General features: G+C 34.8%; 1 non-coding gene across 1 annotated transcript; it reads right to left on the minus strand.

Annotated features, from left to right (window-relative positions):
* Positions 1 to 6,157: 6,157 nt before the first annotated feature.
* Positions 6,158 to 6,264, minus strand: LOC126010669 (U6 spliceosomal RNA). Its single transcript, XR_007496685.1, has one exon. It is a non-coding gene; the product is annotated as a U6 spliceosomal RNA (small nuclear RNA).
* Positions 6,265 to 15,928: the final 9,664 nt, after the last annotated feature.

Consider the following 15,928-nt stretch of genomic DNA (forward strand, 5'->3'; position numbering starts at 1 on the left):
GTTTCATATCGTGAGCTGGACCTTCCAACACCAGTGTCAACCTCTCTCTACCAATCTTCCCAGAGTCCATCCCACACTCCCCTACCCTTCCCACCCCAACCTACCATCAGAACTGGCATTATTTTAAGTTTAGGTGTTAAAATATCGGTCTTCTGTGATTAATTGTTGTTGACTTTGTATATTTAGTTCTAACCTTCTTTACCACCAAAATTTACCTGATACCCCTTGCCCCTGTGATTTACATCAGTCTTTCTCCTCCTCCATTCTATTTTTTCTTTTTCTCACTATATTCTGATGCCAAATATGTTCTAGGCAATCCACATTAAAACCATTGCATTTCTTCATGCAGTTATTCTTAATATCTCTCAAAAAAACTCCTTTTACGATGATATCTAGTTTCCACTAGACTAATAGTTCACTCTTTTACCCTGAAGTTTGAGTCAGGCAGGATTTGATTTAAACTCCCCTTTATGTGCCTTACATTGTACAGGGAAGATACTCCCAAAAGCTGACAGTAGATTCAGAAATGGCTGTTTTCAAGGTTTCTTCTCTTTCTACACCATTTTAATTTTTTTTACATTATAGATGCACACATTTTAAATTAGAAATAATGTCATCTTCTTACAATATTCAACGACTTTCCATTAGGATCAAGAACAAAATAATAGATAGTACCCATAAAGCCCTGATGGGTTTACCTCCAAATTTCACCTTCCAATCAGCTTTCTAATTTCTACAATACCAAAGTTAAACCGACCACATCTCTGATTTCAGAGATTCCAGTCAGTGAGCCAACTTATTACATAATAATTCTCAACTTTCAACTTAAATGATGCTTTTCTAGAAAAATTCCCAACACTCTCATCTGCTGGGTTTGGGTAAGTGACTTTATAACATACTCTAATCATTCTAGTTTTTGTTTTATTTTTCTTCCTAGCGCTTACAATAGTTTTCATTATCTTTTGGTCAGATGATTCTTATTTTTACCATCTCTCCTCCTAGTCCAAAAACTAAATGAGAGAAAGGAATCATATCTGCTTCTTTTCCCTTGATTTTTCAAACTTAGCATGTATTCTAGCACATGCTAATTTGTCTAATTAGTAATAGTGAGCTAGCAATAAATTGAATCCGAGTGGATTACAGATATTTTCTGCAATGATAAATTTCAACTTGCTTTGTGTTTTATATATTTCTTTCATCTGAGAATTAATTTCTTGCTTCAGAGTCTGTCATCCAAAGCCTTTCTTTGTTAATCTTTCTTATCTGCAACATATTTTCACATTGTAGTAAAAACATTTGTGTCTCTCTCCCTTTTTCTAGTCTGTCTATGGGGAAATATTACTATTTTCTGCTCCAATGATGTGCTCTCTCCACCTAAGTATGGGGACTTCTAAAGACCCTCTTGTGGGCAGTCTGTTTCTGCTTGGAGATTATAAGAGAAACAAATTCTCCACTTAGGTAAAATCATGACACTTACTGCATAGCATCATTAAAACTCCCCAAGGCAACGGTAGCTGGGAGACTTTCTGTTTAATCACTTTATACCCAATAAAGTGTGGGTTACACAATATTTTCATGATGCCATGGTAACCTCATGAGTCATTCTTCATTATAGGCAAGAATCCTTGTGTTATGATCAGGGCACAGCATCATCAAAGCCAAGAAGAAGGCATACGGACAGATTCTTACCAACTTTCCTTTCTGTAGACTTTATGATAACCATCCACAACATTTGCCCAAGTCACTGAAGCAATAAACCTATTTCTTGTGAAACATTTCCATTATTCGTGGTGAGAGTCACATTTTGAAGTTATTTTGAATTTATTACATTTAAGAAAAGATCAGTCCTCTGATGACCACGTGATTACTCCAAATCTCATCATTAAACTCTTAAATTTATGGTAAATAATGGGTGACTTCTGGTAAGTGTTCATGTATGTAAAACTAGGAAGTAGAGATTCTTTTATATATAAGTGTTCATGTATGTAAAACTAGGACGTAGAGATTCTTTTATATATGTCATGAATTAATCAGGATTTAGCTTGTTTCATAATAAGTTGACAGTTGTTATGCAAGGATATATTTCCTGCAAATTAATATCTTTTCTTATTTTGACCACCATAAAAGTAGCAAACCACTAAATATATCATTTCATCTTACATTAATACCTTTTTTAAACTAATTCTTTCATTATATGATTACTTTCTTCTCTACCTGCGTTATTTCCTGATTCATTTTATGTCAGAATACTTCTTATAAATACAAAAAAATATAGCTAATACAAAATGTCAAAATTTATAATTTTGATAAATTGATAATTGATAATATAATTGATAAACAAACAAAGACTTCAAGAAAACATATTACATGATATAGCACAAAAGAGTGTATGAGAAAAATTTAGAGGAAAAATACAGAACTGAGGAAACAAAAGGTGACTTAAGTGAACCTGAAAAAAAAATAGCAGAAGGGTAACTAAGAAATGAAAACTGTATTTAAAGGAGCCACAATGAATGTATAGAAGGTAAGTGTTTGCCTTACTACAACTTGAACCAGCCAGATTTGATCTGCACCCCATAAAGTTTCCGAGCTCACCAGAGTGGTACCTTATTGCAGAACCAGGAGTAATCCCTGAGAACTACTAGGGTTATACCCTAGGAACACAAAAATACAATACAAAAATTCCTTCCTCACACCTATATTCATTGCTGCACTATTTACAGTAGCCAGACTCTGGAAACAACCAAGATGCCCTTCAACAGATGAATGGCTAAAGAAACCACATTGTGTACATATACACAATGAAATATTATGCAGCCGTCAAGAGAGATGAAGTCATGAAATTTTTTTATACATGGATTTACGTGGAATCTATTATGCCGACTAAAATAAGTCAGAGGGAGTGAGATAGACGCAGAATAGTCTCACTCATCTATGGTTTTTAAGAAAAATAAAAGACATTTTTGCAATAATCCTCAGAGACAAAGAGAGGAGGGCTGGAAGTCCAGCTCACGACATGAAACTCACCACAAAGAATGAAGAGTGCAGTTAGAGAAATAACTACACCGAAAACTATAATAACAATGTGAAGATGTTGAGGAGGTCAAGGAGAATTGTGAATTAGTGTTTTTGTCTATAAAGTTTGTTAGTGTAGCGAAAATGTTCAAAATGTTGAAAAACTCCTTTTCCTACTTTATTGCTTGTACCATTATCTTTCACAGTTAGGATATTGAGTTTCCTTCTTTCCTGCTTCACTCTTTTCAACTTAAAATTTCTATAAATGCAATAAAAATAGGTTACTATATGAGATTGCTTTTATTTTAATGTAAATTTTGTTGCATTTCCCCAACTCACTACTACAGTTCATACTTTATTATAAAAATTATGTTTTTCAACTTTTTAGTTCTCATGTCATTAGCTTTTAATTTTTTTTTTTTTGATGAGGGCACATATAGAAGTGCTACTGGATCTGTTCTCAGGCATCAACCTTTGTAGTGTTTGAGGAACCTGGGGTACCCAGGGATATAGGGTACTTAGGATTAAACCCAGATCAACCATATGCAAGACAAATACCTTGACTAAAACTCTGTTTGCAATTCATTTACCATTTTATATTATAAGAAGTTATAATATAAATGATATAACTGGATATTATGTTATTTGTGTTTTACTTGTGATTTAGGAAATAGTTAAGTTATCACTTGTGATGTTAGTTATCACTTGCAATGCATTAGTTTTTCATTCAAAGTAATGAGAGCAGTAAGAGCCAAAGATATTACAATGAGTACGGCATTTGCCTTGCCTTAAACTGACCCAGATTCAATCCCCATCATATGGTTCCTCTAACAGGTGTGATTCAAAGACAAAGAAAACAAACAAAAAATAACAAAAATAAAATAATGGAAATGGTAAAGATCTAGTATAGAGGATAAAACGTTAGACTTACATTGCAACCAATACTGGTTCAACACCCTGCAAAGCATATGGTCCTCCATGCACCAAGGTGTCACTCCTGAGCACAGAGCTGAGAACTGCCCCTGGGAACTGTCAGAAAAACTAATTTCCTCTCTAGAAATAATAAAATGAATGAAAATAAATAATTCTTGAGTTTTTTTAATCTAAATTTTTTGGATTTAGTATTTTTCAGAAATAAACTACTCATATATAGAGAATTTTTTTTTTTTGGCCTGGGGAATACACCTGTTGCATTATGTGGTGCTGAGGATCCAACGTAGAAAGTAGGAATTCTACCTTTGAGACATGACTCTGGTCCCTAAGATCCTGATGTTAGTGAATGATGTTTGGATTTTTCTATTTTATACAGTGCAGTATCAGAGAAAGGAAAATAGTTTGTATCTTATCATAGAACAGTGTCTAGAATGGGTGGATGATATTAATTTTGTTTGAATAATTGTCTTTTTTTCTACTTAGAAGTAGAGAATCCATGTCCACAAATTCTTGGTAAGAAAAAATATCACTGGAGAATGATAAACATACTAGAAGACTTTAAAACATTTGGAAACCAAATTCATCACTGATGAGGGTTTATTCCTACTCTTTGCTCAAAAATGATACCTGGCAGGCACAAGGGACAAGATGGGGCGCCAGATCAAGACCAGTGTCCTACCTGTTGTGCTATCTAAAATCTTTTACACTGACTTAGTTTTATTAAAATCAACAGATAAAATATTGCAAGGAAACTACACATATATAGTTTCCAAGAAGGATATCAAGCTCCATACACCCAGGTGAATTTATTTATTTTATTTTATACATATATTATCTAATATTTCTTCCATTGAAGCCTGCAGTTGAGGATAGATTGCTGTTGACTATAGCAACACTTAGAGAAATTTTTTGGTTTAATTTATCTAATAGACTGCTCTGGGACAGAAAAAATATTTTATATAGCCAAGGCATTTGACTCAGCACCTCTTGAGTTTTAATATCATTATATATAGGAGAAAGAATACAGTTTGTTTGCAAAAATTTCAAGCACGAGTGTGATGTAATGAACATATGTTCAGTCACAAATATGATATTGTGAAGCTATATATAACCCCTATGTATAATTGCATGCTATACACTTGAGGAATTACAAATAAAGTACTTAAAGTTTTTTTGATAATTTGTAAGTCTCAATATTAAAATTATCATTATTCTTTTCTGTGTCTGTTCCTCTTTTATTTGTCCTCCTTTCTTATTCTTCATTGTCATTCCTTTACTGATAATGCTGCATAGATTATGCTATTAAAATAATGCCATTATAATGATGATACTGATTCCAAGTCACTTGCTTTAAAACCAGAGTCATAACTAATTTTCTGCCTTGCCCTTTTACTTTTCTAAATAATTCTCTTCTAATGCCAAGTTTATAACCATAACCACATCCTTTATCTCTCTTCTTCACTTTATTCTTACTGTTACTGCCATATTTACTATTCTTGTTATATTTCATCTGGAAATTAATTTTATCTAGAATATGGAATTCCAAACTAAGGGATATTACCCAGGTTTAATCAAGCATATCCCATTAGCACTGAATAGCAGGCCTCCCACAAAAATGATGATAGTTCTTGGCACCATTCCCTGCAGCAGCTCCAGGGATTAAACTCCCCAAGGGGGAGTCACAAATACCATTCTGGCATGAGCATGCCTAGGGTAGATCATATGGCATCCTGTCGATGAGGAAACAGCAACAACTTGATCTAAGGGCAGGTTGCCCTACCTCATCACTTCATGGTGAGATAAAATCAGAAGACACTCTGTGCAAAAACCAAGGTCACTAGTTACAGAGGATTGATTGCAACAACCATATCTGAGCAAAACTTCTGATCCAAAATACAGACTCTATCTTAGACTTTGTCCTAGAATCTATGCAAAACCCAAGATTTCTAATTATGAAGGACTGACTATGATAACTACAATTGAGCAGAATATTTCCTGGCATAATAAAAAAAAAAAAAGACCTTAGGGCTTGACAAGCAACAGGTCTGGAGCCTGTAGTTGGTATCATGACAGTATGCTTCAATGTTGGAGACAACCTGTATCTCTTAGGCCAAGGGAATTTCCTTTCTAATGTCTCCAATACTTTCTGTGCCTATGCAATAAACAAACAAATTAACAAACAAAAAACCGAAAAACCTTTTTTATTTTTTTTAATATGGAATGCTTCACGAATTTGTGTATCATCCTTGTGCAGGAGCCATGCTAATCTTCACTGTATCCTTCCAATTTTAGTATATGTGCTGCCAAAGCGAGCACCAAAAAATCTTTTTACATCATCCCCCCCTATTTTAAATTTTTTTTTGTTTTGTTTGTGGGCCACACCCGGCGGTGCTCAGGGGTTACTCCTGGCTGTCTGCTCAGAAATAGCTCCTGACAGGCACGGGGGACCATATGGGACACCGGGATTCGAACCAACCACCTTTGGTCCTGGATCGGCTGCCTGCAAGGCAAATGCCGCTGTGCTATCTCTCTGGCCCCCCCTATTTTAAATTTATGTTTATAGTTTCTAGACAGAGGCTCCCACTCACTTTCTTTCTCTTTAACAGAACCATAGAAAATGAATCATCTTGTTCTATGTCTTCCTACAAACTGAGAAAAAAAAAGTGGATGGTACCAGAAGCAAAGCAGTCTCATGAGCACTGAGTAAAAATAAAAAATAGTCAGACCAAAATACCCGACCTACAGTCGAATGACAATAGAATAAAGAGACTCAAGCTACAACAAACTATACATATAAGGGTCCTGTTACAATAGCATTCCAGAGTGCTAATGGTGAGGTATGGAATGCATGCAGGGAAAAGTGGTGGAGGGAGGTCAACCCTGGTGGTGGGAATTGCCCTTATTCACTGTCACTATTTACCTTAAATATAACTGTGAAAGACTTGTAACTCACATTGGCATCAATAAAGATTTAATAATAAAATGATAAAAATTCAGATTTTATGAATCATTTCAGGGCTTCATTGAAAAAACTTAAGGACATATATTGAAATTACAATCAACATTTTAAACCTAATGACTAAACATTGCTATAATTTTCATCAATATTAGGAGTAGCAATACCAATATTTTCAAGTTTTGGGGTTTTTAAGACTTTAAATCTGATCCATCTTTGGACTTAGCCCATTAACAGTTGCTGTGTTTTCCTTATGTACATTCCTTTGAGGATAGCAAATTCCTCTGCTATTAAAATTTTCTGCTGAAACATATGTTATTTATGGTAAAAATAATTATTGGTCACAATAAAGGAAGTGAGTGAGAATAAGTAAATAATAATAAGAATAGGCAAGAAAGTCAGTGAGACTATGAAAAGATAGTATAAAATGGTCTATACGTCAATATATAGCAGGAATACTCAAAAATAGGCAATGGTCTAATATTTCACACCTCAGAACACTTTTGAAGATACAAAAATTTGTATACTCCAGGTGTAGGTAACTGTACATCATATTTCTTCCAATAATGTCTGATGGAGAATACTTTTTGAAGAGATAAGTGTCTATGTCAATTTGAGTATATATTAGTTTTATAAAAACAGTGCCAGCTAATGTGAGAATGGAGAATAGATTCGTGCCTATTGGAAGTAATCTCTCTCACTAGACAGATAGGTACCTGCTTTCTGTTAACACACAACACTATTGCTAGATTCTAACTTGATATTGTGTCTCTATCCTTTAAAGAATCATCAATTCTTTATTGACACCTTACCTCTCCATCTACCAGGTATCTTTTAATATTTTCTGTGCTAATGTTTTAAATTGTTGCTCATATTATCATTTTGGACATTAAAATAGCCACCATATTGTTCAAGTCAGTCTTTAAAACCTACACTTATATTTGTCTTCTACAAGAACTTGACTTTTCTACTACAGAAACATCAAAAACTGTTTTGAAAGTTGCTCCATGTAAGGAATCTTCTATACTGTTCAACTAAAATATTCTGTATCTTGATAAGGAGGTATAATATTCAAAGAGTTAAATATAATACATGAAAATTAAAAATAAACTTTGATCAACTGTGCTGTGCATTTCATTATTATCAAAACTGATAGAATAATATTCTTGTCCAAAAATATCATTTGATTAGTCAAATGCAAGGGACCCTCAAAGAATTAGAAATGCTGTATAATTGCCAAGAAGACAAGTTTTATAAAGCCATTTGAGAAAAAAAAACATAAAAGTCAAACTTCGGGTAAAAGTGGCTACAGACATTCATGCCACAATTCTCACAAAGCCTTGTTAGTCAGGCAATGAAACCGAGCTTTTTAGGACATGCATCATGAATATCCTACATTTGATAATATAACATGTTGAAAAAATTTATTTATGATGCAAAATTCAAAGCTTAAGTGGTCTTTAAAGATTTGAGAGTATACCTGGAACATATATAAAATTTTGAGAACGTTGGAGCTAAAGCTGCATTTTAGTGGGTAGGGTGCCTGCCTTGTATGCAACTGATCTTGGTCCCCTGAGCAATGACAGGTATGATTGAATATTGCAGTCAGGAGAAATTTCTGAAGAATCACCAGTTGTAGCTCCCATAAAACCCAACTAACATAAAATAAAACTTGAAAAAGTTTTCAGCAGTGCCAGAAATAAAACTTATGTGACATTTAATTGTATCCAAGTAGTTGTCATAGTGTGTACTTCAGAAAAATGTGAAATTGCTTCTTGTTCAGAAACATGCATTAAATATAAACAGGTAGGAGTTGCGAAGGTCATTATTTATATTATTGTAAGAATGAAAAAGTTAATATTTGTGAGGTACAATGCACTATTTGTGCTCTGTTTTCTTGAAATATTGCTCACAAAATATTTTCTAAGTACTCATGAAGTATGGATTTGTTGTTTTCTTGCTTCTTCACCTCTTTAGTTAAGTTGACTCCAAGGTATATTAGTTTCTGTGACACTATTGTGAATAAGTGTTTTTAATATCTAATTATTCTTTATCTGTATTTGTGTAGAAAGCCATTAATTTTTGTGAGTTAATTTTGAAGCCTGACAAGGTGCTACATGAATCTACTGTTTTGAGAAGCTTTTAGGTACATTCTTTAAAATTTTCTAAATATAGTATCATGTCAGTTTAGACAATGAGAGCTTGACTTCTTCCTTTCGTATCTGGATGCCCTTGATATTTTTTTTCTTACCTAAATTCTATATCAAGTACTTCCTGTCCTGTGTTGATTGGCTAGCGGGGGCAATCTTGCCTTGTGCTAAGATCTTAGAGGAAAGCTTTTAGTTTTTCTCCATTGAATATAATATTTGCCGTGGGCTTGTCGTATATGGCCTTGACTCTATTGAGAAAAGTTCCATCAATTCCTATCTTGCTAATAGTTTTTTATTATTCATGGGTGTTGGATCCTATCAAATGCTTATTATGCATCTATTTATATAATTCTATGTTTTTTATTTTTTCTTTTATGATATGATGCATTATGTTGATTGACTTGCATATATTAAGCTATCCTTGTATGTCTGAGATGAAACTAATTGGTCATGGTGTATGATCATCTTGATGAGGCATTGGATCATATTTTGTTGAGGATCATTGTATGTCTGTTCATCAATAATATTGGTCATTAGTTCTCTTTTTATTATCAGTATGATGTGTTAGCTTCATAAAAATTATTTGGGGGCTAGAGAGATAAAATGGAGGTAGGGCATTTGCCTTGCATGCAGGACAGTGGTTCGAATTCCGACTTTCCATATGGTATATATCCCTGAGAATGCCAGGAGTGATTTCTGAGCATAGAGCCAGGAGTAACCACTGAGCGTTGCCGGGTGTGACCAAACAACCCAAAACATTTTTAAATAAAAAATAAAATTAAAATTAACATCACCTTGATACCTAAACCAGACAGAGATGCTACGAAAAAAGAAAATTACAGATCAATATCGCTGATGAATGGAGATGCAAAGATCCTCAAAAAAATCCTGGCAAATAGGATTCAATGCCTCATTAAGAAGATCATCCACCATGATCAAGTTGTTTTCATCCCAGGAACGCAAGGATGGTTTAACATCCGGAAATCTATCAACGTAATACACAACATCAATAACAAGAAAAATAAAAGCCACATGATCATATCAATAGATGCAGAGAAAGCATTTGATAAGGTCCAACACCCATTCTTAATCAAAACTCTCAGCAAGATGGGAATGGAAGGAATCTTTCTCAATATAGTTAAGGCCATCTACCACAAGCCAGTGGCAAATAGTATCCTCAATGGAGAAAAACTAAAAGCCTTCACTCTAAATTCTGGTACAAGACAAGGCTGCCCCCTCCCACCACTCCTATTCAACATAGCACTGAAAGTACTCGCTGTAGCGATTAGGCAAGAAAAAGATATCAAGGAAATCCAGATAGGAAAGGAAGAAGTCAAGCTCTCACTGTTTGCAGATGACATGATACTCTACTTAGAAAACCCTAAAGACTCTACCAAAAAGCTTCTAGAAACAATAGACTCATATAGCAAGGTGGCAGGCTACAAAATTAACACACAAAAATCAATGGCCTTTCTATACACCAATAGTAATAAGGATGAAATGGACATTATGAAAACAACCCCATTCACAATAGTGCCACACAAACTCAAATATCTTGGAATCAACTTGACTAAAAATGTGAAGGACCTATACAAAGAAAACTATAAAAGTCTGCTCCAAGAAATAAGAGAGGACACATGGAAATGGAAACGCATACCCTGCTCATGGATTGGCAGGATTAACATCATCAAAATGGCAATACTCCCCAAGGCATTATACAGATTTAATGCGATCCCTCTAAAGATACCCATGACATTCTTCAAAGAAGAGGATCAGGCACTTTTGAAATTCGTTTGGAACAATAAACACCCTAGAATAGCTAAAGCAATCATTGGGAAAAAGAATATGGGAGGAATTACTTTCCCCAACTTTATACATTACTACAAAGCAATAGTTATCAAAACAGCATGGTATTGGAATAAGAACAGGCCCTCAGATCAGTGGAATAGGCTTGAATACTCAGAAAATGTTCCCCAGAAATACAATCATCTAATTTTTGATAAAGGAGCAGAAAATCCTAAATGGAGCAGGGAAAGCCTCTTCAACAAGTGGTGTTGGCACAACTGGCTAGCCACTTGCAAAAAATTTGAACTTAGACCCCCAGCTAACCTCATGTACCAAGGTAAAATCCAAATGAATTAAAGACCTAGATATCAGACCCAAAACCATAAGATATATGGAACAACACATAGGCAAAACACTCCAGGACATTGAGACTACAGGCATCTTCAAGGAGGAAACTGCACTCTCCAAGAAAGTGAAAGCAGAGATTAACAGATGGGAATATATTAAGCTGAGAAGCTTCTGCACCTCAACGGAAATAGTGCCCAGGATACAAGAGCCTCCCACTGAGTGGGAGAAACTATTCACCCAATACCCATCAGATAAGGGGCTAATCTCCAAAATATACAAGGCACTGACAGAACTTTACAAGAAAAAAACATCTAATCCCATCAAAAAATGGGGAGAAGAAATGAACAGACACTTTGACAAAGAAGAAATACACATGGCCAAAAGACACATAAAAAATGCTCCACATCACTAATCATCAGGGAGATGCAAATCAAAACAATTATGAGGTACCACCTCACACCACAGAGAATGGCACACATCACAAAGAATGAGAATAAACATTGTTGGCAGGGATGTGGAGAGAAAGGAACTCTTATCCAATGCTGGTGGGAATGCCGTCTAGTTCAACCTTTATGGAAAGCAATATGGAGATTCCTCCAAAAACTGGAAATAGAGCTCCCATACGATCCAGCTATACCACTCCTAGGAATATACCCTAGGAACACAAAAGTAAAATACAAAAACCCCTTCCTTACACCTATATTCATTGCAGCACTATTTACCATAGCAAGACTCTGGAAACAACCAAGATGCCCTTCAACAGATGAATGGCTAAAGAAACGTGGTACATATACACAATGGAATATTATGCAGCTGTCAGGAGAGATGAAGTCATGAAATTTTCCTATACATGGATGTTCACGGAATCTATTATGCTGAGTGAAATAAGTCAGAGAGAGAGAGAAAAACGCAGAATGGTCTCACTCATCTATGGGTTTTAAGAAAAATGAAAGACATTCTTGCAATAATAATTTTCAGACACAAAAGAGAAAAGAGCTGGAACTTCACCTCAGGAAGCTCACCACAAAGATTAATGGGTTTAGTCAGAGAAATAACTACATTTTGAACTGTCCTAATAATGAGAATGTATGAGGGAAATGGAAAGCCTGTCTAGAATACAGGCGGGGGTTAGGTGGGGAGGAGGGAGATTTGGGACATTGGTGATGGGAATGTTGCACTGGTGATGGGTGGTGTTCTTTACATGACTGAAACCCAAACACAATCATGTATGTAATCAAGGTGTTTACATAAAATATATAAAAATAATAAAAATAAAAATTATTTTGGGAATGTTTCTGTTTCTTCAATTTCCTGGAAGAGCTTGAAAAGAATTGGCAGTAGGTCCACTTGAAATAATTTAGGGCCGGAGAGATAGCATGGATGTAGGGCATTTGCCTTTCATGCAGAAGGATGGTGGAATGAATCCTGGCATCCTACATGAACCCCTGTACCTACTAGGAGCTATTTCTGAGCTAGAGCCAGTAGTAACCCCTGAGTGTTGCCGGGTGTGACCCAACATCCCCTGCAAAAAATAAATAATAATAATTTAATTGTGAATCTAGCTGAGCTTAGGCTTTTGTTTTTTGGGAAATATTTTGTGAACCATTTTAATTTTCTTAGTAATGATAGGTCTCTCCAGATATGCCAAATATTCCTGGTTTAATCTTTGGAAAATATTTACAGGACTCCAATAATTTATTCATTTCTTTTACGTTCCCTCGTTTTCAAATATTATTTCTCAAAATAATCTTTTATTACCCTTTGAATTTCTAGTTATTTTTGTTTTGGTTTTTGGGTCACACCCAGCAGCACTCAGGGGTTACTCCTGGCTCTGCACTCAGAAATCATCCCTGGCAAGCACGGGGGAACATCTGGGATGCCAGGATTCAAACCCCCATCCTGCATGCAAGGCAAAAGCGTTACCTCCATGCTAACTCTCTGGCCCCGCTTTTCTAAGTTTTTAAAATGTTTTATTAAGTTAAATAACTTAAAGAGTTGGCCCTTTTCTTTTTACCTGATGAATGCTTGAAGGCTATAAATTTTTCTCTTAATACCATTTTTTTGTTTTCCACACATTCTGATAATTGTGTTCTCATTTGTTTTCTGGAATCTTTTAATTTTCTCTTTGGTTTAGTCTCTATCCGTAGTGAGCTCTTTAATTTCCAGGTGTTAAAATTCTTTCTCTTTGTCTGAAATTCACTTTTAATTTTAGTGCATGATGATCTTAGAATGTTGTTCATATAATTTGTATCTTCTAAATTTTGGGAGTATGTCTTGTGGCCCATCATGTGGTATATCTTGGAGAATGTACACTGGAGAAGAATATGTATTCAGCTTTTGGGGCATTGAGATCCCTATACATATCTACCAAGCCACTCTATTCCATTTCTTCCTCAGATCCAGTGTATTCTTGTAGGGTTTTAGCCTTGTTGACTTATCAATGATTGACAGAGCGGTGTTGAAGTCTCCCATTATTATTCTATTGTTAATTGACATCTTCCTTCAAATATGTCAGCAATTGTGTAAAACATTTTCTGGCCTCTCATTGGATGTATATATGTTTAGGAGTGTGATTTTTTAAGATATTCATATATACTTTAATACTCTTTTAAGCTTAATATTTGTATTGTCTGATGTCTACTGTATGGCCACCATAGCCTTATAGGAAGTTGTTTGCATTACTGATTCTTCTCCATCCTGTGACTCTGAGCTTTGTTTGCTCTGATTATTAAATGTGTTTCTTGCTAACAGAAGAATGTTTGATTCAAAATTTGATCCATTTTGCCACTCTATGTCTCTTAATTGGTACATTCAGTTAATTGACATTGTGAGAGATAATTATCATGGAATTAAGTGTCATCTTCTTGTAGGAGTTTGTTGTGTTTATTATGTTTGCCTTCGGTTAGAGAAGACCATTCAGCTCTTTTAAGGTTGGTTTTGAGTCTATAAAATTTTTGAGCTGTTGTTTATTTGTGAAGCTATGTATACTTTCTTCAAACCTCAATGAAAATCTGACTGGATGAATCAATCGCAGTGAAGCACTAATTTCATTGAGTTCTGTCACTATATTCTACTACTGGCTTTGGGCCTTGAGAGTTGCTCGTGATAAATGTGCTGTGAATCTTAAAGATGTCTCTGTATATAATTTCCCTTTTTGATTGTACTCCCTTCAGTATCCTATTCTTATCTGTGGTTTTTTATCATTGTGACTATTATGTGCCTTGAGGTGCTTTTCTTTGGATCTCTTTTAGCTGGTATTTATTGAACACCCAAAATATGATTTCATGCACTTATTATTTCTGTAAAGTTATCAGTAATGATGTCCTTGACTGTTAATTCTTCATGAGTATTTTCTTCCTGAGTCTTATGTTGTTTCTACTTAACTTATCCCAGAATTCTATTGTCATCTGCTCATTTTTTTTGAGGATTTTTTTTCTATTTTTTTCTGTTGTATAGAGGTGTTATCAGCTCATCTTCAATATCACTGATTCTGTCCTCAGCAGCTTTCCAGTGATATTTGCATTTCATCTACCATGTTTTTCAGTCTTGATATTTCTTTTTGTAGTTTTTCTCATGTCTACTCTATATTCTTTAATCTTATGGACTTTCCGTTTCATCACATCTCTAAGTTCATCATTGAACATTCATAACATGATTAGAAATGTTTTGTAGATGGAAGGTGTTGGTTGGGTTTCAGAGCTATCTTCTTCAATCATAAGGTGTGGTAGAGCTGTGACTAGTTTTCTCATTGTGAACTAGAAGTATGGTACTCTTATTAAGTGTTGTGGTATAGTTTTTCTTGACTGGAAGAAATGTTCAGCCATGGAGCAAAGCAAAGCAAAGCAAAGCGTCTTTGGTCTCACTCCTTGAAGCTCAAGCTGTTTTTTCCCCATTTAAGTCTTGCTACATTGTCCTGGGCACTACCAATCAGAAACCCCTTTCTGCCTCAGTCCTTTTTTGTGTGGCTCACTTACCCACCATGCTATCCTGAGCACTGCCAAATAGATGTTCTCTTCTGCCTCAGTTGTCCCATGACTTTTAGGTGGATGCCTTATGTGAGGATACAGGATGTTATCTTGGTTTTCTTCTTCATGAAGAATTTTGAATGAGGCTAATTTCACAAATACAAGTAAAGGTCTTTAAGTATGCTTGCAATAAGACATATATATTGCACTACAAAGATTGCATCTCTTTTCTTAAAGTTAATGGAAGGAAGTTGGAAGTGAAAAAATTCACATTTAAAAATGTATTTTTATCTAATCTTTGGGAATTGCAAATTAATTCATGATTGAATATTAGGCATACAAAGGGTCTTGCCAACAGTTTAGATTAAATTAATTAGAGAAATAGATAATACATTTGCCTTGCATGGGACAAAATATTTGATCCCTCATGCCCCAAAAAGCCTTTTAAACTCCACTTTGGGAGTAAACTTATATACACACATACATATTTATAATACACATATACATATTTATATACCTCATATACACGATCAACAGCCAAATAATTACAGTGCTCTACTTTATAAAAATAGATTGACTAACCCTTGCTTCATGAGCAAATTTAATAATATAAACTTTATAGCAGAAATATGTTCCTAAGAAGGTATTAAAGGAGAAGTCCTGTTACTAGTGCTCTTGCAGGTTTTCATTGATTGAGCAATCACTATATACTAAATAATATAGTAAGGACTTTATGTACACTGTTTTCTCATAAAGTATCCAAATAACTCAATCAC

This window comes from Suncus etruscus, chromosome 5 (genome assembly GCF_024139225.1).
Source record: "Suncus etruscus isolate mSunEtr1 chromosome 5, mSunEtr1.pri.cur, whole genome shotgun sequence".
NCBI lineage: Eukaryota > Metazoa > Chordata > Mammalia > Eulipotyphla > Soricidae > Suncus > Suncus etruscus.